Below are 12,535 nucleotides of genomic sequence, written 5' to 3'. Positions count from 1 at the left end.
AACAAAAAAATGAAGGGGGGGTGGGGAGTGAGCGAGTGCTGCATGGTTCTGAGTTGCTGTCTGGGCTTGATCAACATAAAAATCAACCTAAAAAGCAGGACAGTAGAGGTTAGTCAAAAGCACACATGGAAGATTTTCAATCATACATTAAGCTTGCAAAAACACACATAATACCTTAAAGATTTGGAATAAAACTTATTCCAGGAAAAGGCATTTACTTAGGCAGTTGAAGTCTGGATCCATAAGGTCTTCTTAACTTCTGTTTCCCTTCTTATAAAAATCAGTGTATGCAAGTTAGACTTTTAGAAAGTAATGAGCATAATTTATTGTATTATATATCCATGTCTTTTCATGTGTCTGAATTTTTTTTTTTTCTTTATGATCATTTCTGTAAGTTATGGATCAGTGTGTCACTGAGATTTTCTTTATTAGCCTGAGTGTTGTTTGCCTTCACCTGCAGTCAGAAATACTGGTACATTTGCATCAAAGCAATATGTGAAAAAAAAGAAAAAGCATTGAACTCAACCCGATTTCACATAATTTATTCGCTATACAATTTGCCAGAGTTCTTCTGACAAAGAATTTAACAATAATAAAACCTAGCTTATTAATCTACTCATTTCTGAAATAAATTAGCATGGTAAAAAAATCTTAGAAATGTTAACATAGTGCAATTTTGAATTAACTTTACAGTCTTGCCTTGTCCCCTGCGCCTTATCCTACCACACTAAGTCTGCTGTTGGTCCTGTAATCCTAATAACATTCAGAACTGACCAGTTATCTTCAAAGCACAGTCACTTGTTACTTTTTATTTTCCCCATCACAGTTTTGAAGTTTTAAATTAAAAGAAAGCAGATAAAGTATATTGATTCAGAATGGTACTAAGCAACAACTATGCTCTGCCTTATATCATATGAGCAATTATCTATTTTTTAACAGAAAGTTGCTTTGTCTTCACTTGAATAGTAATTTACATCCTCTACTGCAGTATCAGGCAGGACTAAAATTCTACATAGATTATATAAGGCCCATTTCAAATTTTTATTCAAAAAGACCCCTGAAATATTGGATAAGTTGGCTTTGTCTCTCTTTTCTTATCCACAGAGTCTTTGTCCCATGTCTAGTCATCTGTCTGTTTAACAATGTCAGGATGCTGCCTCATAGGAGCTAGCTGATACAGTTCTCCTTATGAACAAAATGATCTCTCCAGGCAGTGACATCAGACACTGTCTTCAAGGTGATGCAGGCTCCTATTGTCGTGGTTTAAGCCCAAGCTGTAAATCAGAACCACGCAGTCTACTGCCCCCCCCCCCACACCTTTCTTCCCTCCGCTCCTGGAGGGACGGGGAGGAGAATCAAAAGAATGCAGCTCCCACGGGTTGAGATAAAGACAGTCCAGCAACTAAGGTATAACACAAATCACCACTGCCGCCACCAACAATAACAACGACAAGAGAAATAACAAGGGAAGAGAATACGATACCGCCCGCCGGAAAAGACAGCCCGACCGAAAAGGCGACGTGCCCTTCCGGGTAGCTCCCAGTTACATCCCCTGGCATGACGTGCTGTGGTATGGAACACCTCCTTGGCCAGTCTGGATCAGGTGTCCTGTCCCCGCTTCCTCCCGGCCCCTCCTCCTCCCTGGCAGAGCATGAGACTCACAAAGTCCTTGGTCAGTCTAAACATCAGTGTTATCAGTTTTTTTTGTTCCCAGGCCAAAAGTCAAAAACACAGTGCTGCAACAGCTACTAAGAAGGAGAAAAAAACTGACTGCCACTGCTGAACCCAGGACAGTATCCACCCCTTGTTCCATACCATTCACGTCATGCTCAGATCCCACATTTTCCATATACCCTCACTCTCATCTCGGTGCACTGTTATCTTAGTGCACGGACCAATTCCTATAAAGCTACTGAGTCCATTCGGTTCATGATGTTGGGCTCCATCTCTTGGAACAGTCTTTCAGGGCAGAAGAAGCTGTGTGCAGTGTTGGATCGTTGCCTGCTGATGCTGATCATTCCTTTACTGTAGAACTCGTCCGGTTCTATCACAGTTCATTCTCTGTTGGGATGATGGTCGGAGGGAAGTCAGGGCCAGTCGCTGGTGCCCTGCAGACTTCTAGTTGATGGCTATAGCCATCATTGTCTGTTTTCCCCTAAAATCAAATCCCCTTGAGGTAAGCATCGGACTTCCCCATCTTCCCGCATTACCCACCAAGTATATCCAGGTCCCTGAGCAAAAGCAATCCCACGAGTGGGTTTGCCTTTACCTGAAGCAGGAATAACCCAGACTGTCTTCCCCAGCAAATTCTTCACGTGCACCACAGGAACTTTGTCCCCTTCTACAATATGTAAAAGTTCTGACTGGGCTGGGCCAGCCCTGTTGGCAGATCCTCTGGTGTTGACCAACCAGGTGGCCTTTGGTAAGTGTGTATCCCAATGCTTGAAAGTTCCCCCACCCATTGCTCTCAATGTAGTTTTTAACAGCCCATTATAGCGTTCGATTTTCCCAGAGGCTGGTGCATGGTAGGGGATGTGATATACCCACTCAATGCCATGCTCTTTGGCCCAAGTGTCTATAAGGTTATTCCGGAAATGAGTTCCATTATCTGATTCAATTCTTTCTGGGGTGCCATGTCGCCACAAAATCTGGTTCTCAAGGCCCAGGATAGTGTTCCGGGCAGTGGCATGGGGCACAGTGTATGTTTCCAGCCATCCGGTGGTTGCTTCCACCATGGTAAGCACATGGCGCTTGCCTTGGCGGGTTGGTGGGAGTGTGATATAGTCAATTTGCCAGGCCTCCCCATATTTATACTTCAGCCATCGTCCTCCATACCAAAGAGGCTTTAACCGTTTGGCTTGTTTAATTGCAGCACATGTTTCACACTCATGAATAACCTGGGCAATAGTGTCCATTGTTAAGTCCACCCCTCGATCACGGGCCCATCTGTATGTTGCATCTCTGCCCTGATGACCTGAAGTGTCATGGGCCCACCGGGCCAAAAATAATTCACCTTTATGTTGCCAATCTAAGTCCATCTGAGCCACTTCAATCTTAGCAGCTTTATCCACTTGTTGGTTGTTCTGGTGTTCCTCAGTGGCCCGACTCTTGGGTACATGGGCGTCTACATGGCGTACCTTCACCACCAGGTTCTGCACCCGGGCAGCGATATCTTGCCACAGTGCAGCAGCCCAGATGGGTTTACCTCTGCGTTGCCAGTTGCTCTGCTTCCATTGCTGCAACCACCCCCACAGGGCATTTGCCACCATCCATGAGTCAGTATAGAGATAAAGTACTGGCCACTTTTCTCGTTCAGCAATGTCCAGGGCCAGCTGGATGGCTTTCACCTCGGCAAACTGACTCGATTCACCCTCCCCTTCAGCAGTTTCTGCAACTTGTCGTTGAGGACTCCATACAGCTGCCTTCCATCTCCGATGTTTTCCCACAATACGGCAGGACCCATCAGTAAACAAGGCATACTGCTTTTCACTTTCTGACAGTTTATTATATGGTGGGGCCTCTTCAGCACGCATCACCTCCTCCTCTGGTGACATTCCAAAATCTTTGCCCTCTGGCCAGTCCATGATGACTTCTAGAATGCCTGGACGACTGGGATTTCCTATTCGAGCTCGTTGTGTAATTAGTGCAGCCCATTTACTCCATGTCGCATCGGGTGCATGATGTGTAGAGGAGACCCTGCCTTTGAACATCCAGCCCAGAACGGGCAACCGGGGTGCCAGGAGGAGCTGTGCTTCAGTGCCAATCACCTCCGAAGCAGCTCGAACCCCTTCATAGGCTGCCAGTATCTCTTTCTCAGTTGGGGTATAGCTGGCCTCAGATCCTTTGTATCCCCAACTCCAAAAGCCGAGGGGTCGACCTCGAGTCTCCCCTGGAGCTTTCTGCCAGAGGCCCCAGGTAGGACCATTCTCCCCGGCTGCGGTGTACAGTACATTTTTTACATCTGGCCCATTCCGGACTGGTCCAAGGGCTACTGCATGAACTATCTCTCCTTTAATTTGCTCAAAGGCTTGTTGTTGCTCAGGGCCCCATTTAAAATCATTCTTCTTCCGGGTTACATGATAGAGAGGGCTTACAATCGAACTGTAATTTGGGATGTGCATTCTCCAGAACCCCACAGCACCCAAAAAAGCTTGTGTTTCTTTCTTATTAGTTGGTGGAGACATTGCTATTATTTTGTTGATCACATCTGTAGGGATCTGGCGACGTCCATCTTGCCATTTTATTCCCAAAAATTGAATCTCCTGTGCAGGTCCCTTGACCTTACTCCGTTTTATGGCAAAACCAGCTTTCAGCAGGATTTGGATTATTTCCCTCCCTTTCTCAAAGACTTCTTCCGCTGTATCACCCCACACAATAATGTCGTCAATGTACTGCAGGTGTTCTGGAGCTTGCCCCTGTTCCAGTGCATTCTGGATCAGTCCATGGCAGATGGTAGGGCTGTGTTTCCACCCCTGGGGCAGTTGGTTCCAAGTGTACTGGACGCCCCTCCAAGTAAAAGCAAACTGTGGCCTGCACTCTGCTGCCAAAGGAATTGAGAAGAATGCATTGGCAATATCAATCGTGGCATACCACTTGGCTGCCTTTGACTCCAGTTCATACTGAAGTTCTAGCATGTCCGGTACGGCAGCACTCAATGGTGGTGTGACTTCATTCAGGCCACGATAGTCTACTGTTAGTCTCCACTCTCCGTTAGACTTTTGCACTGGCCATATGGGGCTATTAAAGGGTGAGCGAGTCCTGCTGATCACTCCCTGACTCTCCAGACTACGGATCAGTTTATGGATGGCAATCAGGGAGTCTCGGTTGGTGCGATACTGCCGCCGGTGCACTGTTGTGGTTGCGATTGGTACTTGTTGTTCTTCGACCTTCAGCAACCCCACAACAGAGGGATCCTCTGAGAGACCAGGCAAGGTGGACAGCTGCTCATTTTCCTCAGTCTCCAAAGCAGCAATACCAAAAGCCCATCGGTACCCTTTTGGGTCTTTGAAGTACCCTCTCCTGAGGTAATCTATGCCGAGGATGCATGGAGCCTCTGGACCAGTCACAATGGGGTGCTTTTGCCATTTCCTTCCAGTCAGGCTGATCTCAGCCTCCAGTACAGTCAACTCTTGGGATCCTCCTGTCACTCCAGAGATATAGATGGGTTCCACCCCTTGACAGCTTGACGGCATCAGGGTACACTGTGCACCGGTATCTACGAGAGCTTTATACTTCTGCGGGACTGATGTGCCAGGCCATCTGACCCACACAGTCCAGTAAATCCGATTATCCCCTACCTCCACCTGGCTGGAGGTAGGGTCCCTCTAACAGTCATCACAACGTTGGACACCTAAGTCGTGTTGAAAGGGATTATTCTTCGTTATCACAGGAGCTGGAGTAAAATCAGCTCTTCCGCTCCATCTGGGAACCTGCTCACCAGAGACTGAAGCCGCAGCTCTCATGGGATGATTAGTCTTGACCCTTGTTCCTATTTTCAATTCATGCACCCGTTCCTCCAAAGCTGAAGTAGGTTTTCCATCCCACTTCGTCATGTCTTCTCCATGATCCCGCAGGTAAAACCATAGGGTGGCCCGTGGTGTTTGCCTTCTATATCTTCTGTCTTGAACAATAGGACATCTTTTGTTAACAGCTGAGACGTATGTTGGTACACGTGAGGAGCTGGATAAATCAGATAGATCGTCCCTCAATTGTTTGACATCCTGGGACAGTTTTTCCACAGCTGAGATGATAGAAGGGGTGAGATTGTCTTCAAACTCTCGGAGTTTGTGAATCATTTCATGCACTGTTGGTGTTACTATGTCACCCCAGGTTACTGTTGCCAATGAATGGGCATATGATGACGGTGCATTCCGTGTAAGTTTTCGCCACATGGGTCGTGTACATTCGACTTCATCTGGGTCTATGGGTATATCTCCGTTATTCGGTTTGGTGTGATAGATCATCTCTACGATGGCTGATTCCCTCAGAGACTGGATGCCTTTGTCTAAAGTAGTCCACTTGGCCGAACGACTCGTAACATCATCCTTGTATGGAAACCTTTCTTTCACAGCTGCCAAGAGCCGCCTCCAAAGACTGAGGGACTTTTTCTCTCTTGCAATTGCTTTGTCAATTCCCCTTCTCTAGAAAGTGATCCCAGCTGCTTGGCTTCCATACCTCCTAGTTCGTGACCATCAGCCCCATTGTCCCAGCATCGGAGCAACCAGGTGATGATGTGCTCCCTTGGTTGACGGGTAAAATCTTTTCGCATATTCCGTAGCTCGGTTGAAGTCCGAGGTGGAGAAGTCACCTCTTCTTCTTCTTCTTCGTCATGGGATGATGACTCCTGATCAGATGGTGGCCCGGGTGGTGAATACATTGTTTCTTCATCTTGCTTCACCCTTCTTGCCTCTTTTTTGCTTTTTCTCTTGCGTACAGGGGCAATTGATATTGGTACGAATTGGTCCTCTGGTTTAGCTGCAGTCATTATCACTGTGCTTTGAGTAGCAACTGTACTTGTCGCTGGGGGTGGTGTAGCTGCTGTGGTTGGGGCTGGGGTAGCTTCGCTATCTGTTGCAGTTGAAGTTTGAGTAGCGGCTGTACTTGTCGCTGGGGGTGGTGTAGCTGCTGTGGTTGGAGCTGGGGTAGCTTCACTGTCTGTTGCAGTTGAAGTTTGAGTAGCGGCTGTACTTGTCGCTGGGGGTGGTGTAGCTGCTGTGGTTGGAGCTGGGGTAGCTTCGCTGTCTGTTGCAGTTGAAGTTTGAGTAGTGGCTGTACTTGTCGCTGGGGTAGCTGCACTGTCTGTTGCAGTCGAAGTTTGAGTAGTGGCTGTACTTGTCGCTAGGGGTGGTGTAGCTGCTGTGCTCGGAGCTGGAGTAGCTGCGCTGTCTGTTGCTTCGCCCTCAGATCCAGGGACATTTCTTTCCTTTTGAAGGTGCTGGATAGTGTTGAACAAGGCCCGGTAAGCATAGGCCAAGCCCCAGCACGTTGACATGATTTGTCCCTCTCTGGTATGACCAGGATGACAGCACACCTCATTTAAGTGTTTTACTAATTCTTCTGGATTTTGCACTTGTTCGGTGGTGAAGTTCCAAAACACTGGAGGGGCCCACTGACCTAGATACTTGCCCATACTATCCCACACACCCTGCCACTCATGGCTGTCCAGCCTCGGGGAAAATCTCTCGGTCCCCCTATTTTGTTGTCTAACCCCAGACAAGGCCCAAACCCGACTCTGCTTAACTCTTGAGATCAGACGTAATGGTTGTGGACAAAACACACTCTGTATGCGTGCCAACATGGTGACCCCCATCACAATCAGCAAACAGGTCTCAACAATATTAAAAGGCCACTCAAAAACTTCAAAACTCTCAAATGATGCTGTAAACGGTCTGGAAGGGGCACTGGGAGGGTAAAAGAATGTCTCCTTCAAAGGTTGACCACCCAGGAAGGAGAAAAAAGATGTATAGTTGCTAAGCATTTGTATTATATACCTCCCAAAGTATAAAGGTGGTGACCACACTGGGAACATAAGCCAGACCAGTTTCATGATCAATTTTTCTATTGTATTACAAGTCATTGCCATAAAATACAATGAGACAATAACCTTAGCCCAAGCCCCACACTTGAAAAACACTAACACAGCAAATACCGGCTCTAAGTAACCTACGGCATATTGAGACTGTGAGATCAAAAACAACAACTTTGAGAGCCAATAAATCAGCATTGTGACAAGTGACTATCAATCCAAAACACTGAATGCTTATCACAAATACGATTAGACACACTCCGGTCAGATCTGTCGTTATCTCAACCCTTCGTGCCCCACGTTGGGCACCAAAATAAAACTGTTGTGGTTTAAGCCCAAGCTGTAAATCAGAACCACGCAGTCTACTGCCCCCCCCCTACCTTTCTTCCCTCCGCTCCTGGAGGGACGGGGAGGAGAATCAAAAGAATGCAACTCCCACGGGTTGAGATAAGAACAGTTTAATAACTAAGGTATAACACAAATCACCACTGCCGCCACCAACAATAACAACGACAAGAGAAATAACAAGGGAAGAGAATACGATACCGCCCACCGGAAAAGACAGCCCGATCGAAAAGGCGACGTGCTCTTCCGGGTAGCTCCCAGTTACATCCCCTGGCATGACGTGCTGTGGTATGGAACACCTCCTTGGCCAGTCTGGATCAGGTGTCCTGTCCCCTCTTCCTCCCGGCCCCTCCTCCTCCCTGGCAGAGCATGAGACTCACAAAGTCCTTGGTCAGTCTAAACATCAGTGTTATCAGTTTTTTTTGTTCCCAGGCCAAAAGTCAAAAACACAGTGCTGCAACAGCTACTAAGAAGGAGAAAAAAACTGACTGCCACTGCTGAACCCAGCACACCTATGTAGAGTTAGTGTTATAAAACCACATTTATAGTTTCTTGAAAATCATATCTAGGGCAGTTTTTGAAGAGATCTGTGCCAGTGTAGACAGCAGGGAATCAGCACTCAAATCTCAGCATAGTTAAAATAGAACTACTTGAACCAAGCAAAAGCTGAGTGGTCTGGACCATCTGAAAATTGGTCCTGAACACCCAGATTCTCTGACTGAACTTCTTTGCGTAGGTTGAATGATTTTTCTAAGGACTGATGTTATATTAAGTTGTAGTGCCCTTCACAAAGTTGCTGTGTCAACTACTTGACAAAGTACCATGCATCTATATTCGCTGTGCATTTTAACATGCAGAGAGTAGCCAGAAGACATGATGGCTCCTGGCTAAAGAATTCATAATGAAACAGACAGGCTTACAAGTGCTGATGATATGATCAGAAGAGAAAATTAAAATTAACTAAGTAACTAAATGTAAGGCATTTAACAACAGGTGGACTGAGCTCTGATACTTCCAAAACCAAAAATAGCAAAACGTATACATACAATTAGGTACATGTATATATACATAAGATTCAAAAAATTTAGAAACTGGATTCAGGAGCACAAACTCTCTTAGACTGAATATGAAAGGCAAAGCACTGTTTCACTGAAATGGAATTAGAAAGTACATTAATTACTTCTCACAATGTTTCTTCCACAACAGATATTGAAAAATGATTTCTATAGTACACACTTGACAATATGAGGAATTAATCTGTGCGTGTGTGTGTGTGATTAATGCTCTCTGATGTAATGAGTTCTTTATATTGTTTTCCTGTACTCCAGTCATCTATGTTTTCTTAGATCACCTGTTTTTCTATTAGGAGGAGTGGAACTGCTAGTTTTGTACCTGACTCTGAATCAGGCTGAGTAAGCTTCACCTTAGTGGAACAATGAAGCACGTACAATACAGGCAAAGCCACTGGTCTGCAGGAAGGTAGCTGTGTGTTTACATTAAACACCTGTAAAAAGGCACATGTCAAAAATTCAAGAACAGAGGAAAAGTGACTCAGTGCTTTTTGAGCAAAAGCAATACTTTTCATTGTCACTCCTGCTGAAATTGTTCAAAGGGAAGCAGAGTTAGGTTTCTGTTCATCTGGAATTCTGAAAGAGTGCAAACAATTCTGCATTCCAAGGAAACTGAGGAGAAAGTGATCTATACATGCACTGGAACATTTTGGCAGATCTGAAAGTTTCTTGAATTGTGCATGAGATTGTGTACATATATATATGCATGTATATATTACATGTATTCATATATATATTTCAGAAAGTCCTGCAAAAATCTGTCTACACAATATTGTTGCAATATATCCTTTCCTTAAGGTTAAAGCAGTAGCCCATAGTAACAAGAAGACTTGCAAGGCATGTGTCTCTGAAACAGTAATCTACTATATCCTCAAGTTAAAAGAATTACCCAAATTGTGCTGTAGCAGATTCTGTCTGCCACAGGTGAAACTTTGCTTTGTGTCTGCTTAACAGCTATCAAAATGACTGTTCATAAAAATGGCAGACAAATGATGTCCTGTTCTACTGGCTCATAATATCTCAAAAGACTAGTTGCTCTCCACCCTGGTTTTCATGACTGGTGATTTCACAATTCAGTGAAACAAAACAGATCTGATATTGTAAAGCCACATTGTTTTGCAGCTTTTAGTAGAACACAGTGTATAAAGTAGTCTCTGTTTAAGAATATGGTTTGTGCAAGTATACAAAGTGATTGCCATCCTGCTAATGAGCTGAGTATAAACAGTTTACATCTTGAGCTGAAGTGCTACCATTTTTTAGGGCTAGAAGCACACATATCGTCTCTGAATCTGTCACAACAACATAAGCTTAATAAAAGCAAGGAGACATAAAATGAAGACTACACCAAGTGGCATGATAGGGGGATAACACTACCACTTCTAATTAACTGTGTTGAATTTGCCCCTGATACAGGAATGGACTGCCATTGACATATTCTTTCACATTTCATGTCAGTGTGAGATGCTGCCAGTAATATATCATAAAAATATGCCATTAAAACATAGTGTAAAAAGGACTTTCTATGCAAAAGAAAATCCAATAAAAGGCAAGTATGCAGTTCAGTGTCCTGCCTTGATTACAGGATTTGCTTCTGTCTTTGTTTTTAATCCTTCTATCACACTGTGTATGACTTAATGTGTGAAGTACTTTAGTATGGCATGATTGTTTTGTTATTTCAGGCAGCCCACCAGCTGTGGGCCAGCACGTGGTCAAACTGATTTGTTCTTGGCAGGAAGCTAAGAACACATAACACTTTCAATTGGACATTATGACTTTGGGGCTTTATGGTGGGAAATAGCCAAAAGTGTTAACTCAAGACTTTCAACAGCATACAGTTTGGTCTCCTAATCAGTCACAACCTCTGCGCTTAGAAAGTGGTGGATTAATGGCAGTTTTCAGAAAATGCTGTCAAGTTTACAGTGGTTTGTTAATTTCTCAAACTGCATAACTACTCCCGTCAATTACATACTGATTCTCATGACAATGATTGTCATGAGAAAAGGAAATTCTACAACATGAATCTTTTCTTTTAATAAAAATTATTGCAAGGATTTGACAGAGTACAAAATTCAACCCACCCTCTTAATCTTGAAAGTGTCATCTGCCGTCCCTTTCAAATGCCGTAAGGGAGGTGACAGCTTGGACGTTATCTGTCACAAAACCAGAAAGCAGATCTGTGCTTCCTTCAACACAGTGAATCATCATGAAAAGATTGTATTGTAAGTGATAAAGGCTGCTACTTATGCAAATTAATAAACAGGTGAGAAATCAATTTTTTTAATTTAGCTAAACAAAAAGGTTGAATAGGGATGAAAAGCAGAGCTTGGTCAAACTGAAATGTTTGGCAAAATTCCTCCTTTTTTCACTTAGAGATGAAAATCTGTGTAATAGTTCAAGAGGATAGATGTTCAGTCCATTCTGCCAATCTCATTTTTTAGAAAGCTTTGCTTTTTCCAACATGTTGCTGTCTTATACTCTCTTCTGTCATTTGTTATTAAGGCTGCTACCTGTAATATGTTACAAAGCCAGCCTGAAAAATCTTTTTTGTTTGTTTTAATTAGATGTTTTGGCAATTAAGGTAATAGGCAACAATATTTCATTGAAATTAAAGGAAAAGGAAAGAGTATAATAAATTATTCCAGTGACTAGCGTTACGTGAATAACATACCGCAACCTTTTGTCACCCTGGAAGATGAAAGTTCCACAATTTAAAGAAATAAATTGGCATGTCAAGCATCCTTTACATTGTAGTCATGGGCTTTTAGGCTGTGTAATATTCATTGATTAGCATAACTGTTAACTAGTGTAGTCATAGTGCTGCATTGAATATGGCTGTATTGGCTAAGATGCATAACACTACAAGATAAATTTACAAAACTTGGCGGGGGGGGGTGGTTCACAACCAAGTTAGCCTGACATTAGTTTAAAATAAAGTATTCGAGATGCAGAACTGAAGAAGAACGTGACAAAATACACCATTATTTGTATGATCATCCAAATATTGCTTAAAAAATTGAACCTGAAAATCTTTTTTTTCTTTTTCTCTTGTGTAGACAAATGCACATCCCACAGGACTAAGAAAAACTAGACTAATTCTCCATTACATTATAATCTTTGTGTAAGGCACATGTAGGTTCTTTATCTTTACATACAGCTGATGGTTTTTAAATACAGTTCATAATACTGTAGCTAAAATAATCTGAAGATAATCTGAATATGTGCAAGACTATGAGATGTTATGTTGCACTTGTGGTTACAGAAGGGGAGATAACATTTAAGAGCAAAAGAAGACACAGTTTCATTGCAAAATGTTTACTTTAAGGCTATTCAGCACAAATGAAGCACGATAAGCTTCATTGTTTCAGGGCCTAATACCAGAAGCTTCAGTTGTCTCTTAGGATAAAAAGTAATATTATCATCTATTTTAAAAACAAGAGAACAATTCAAGACTGTGACAAGGTCATAATGCCCTCATACTTTTCCCCTTTATGTTATAAATCACCATTTAATTTTCACTATATATATATCCTGCCTGTGTAAATGCAAAATCTGACAATAAATGAAAACAAATTATTTCCTAGGTGACAAGTGGGGA

The sequence above is a fragment of the Psittacula echo genome (genome assembly GCF_963264785.1).
Source record: "Psittacula echo genome assembly, chromosome: 4".
NCBI lineage: Eukaryota > Metazoa > Chordata > Aves > Psittaciformes > Psittacidae > Psittacula > Psittacula echo.
This window is presented reverse-complemented; position numbering follows the sequence as displayed.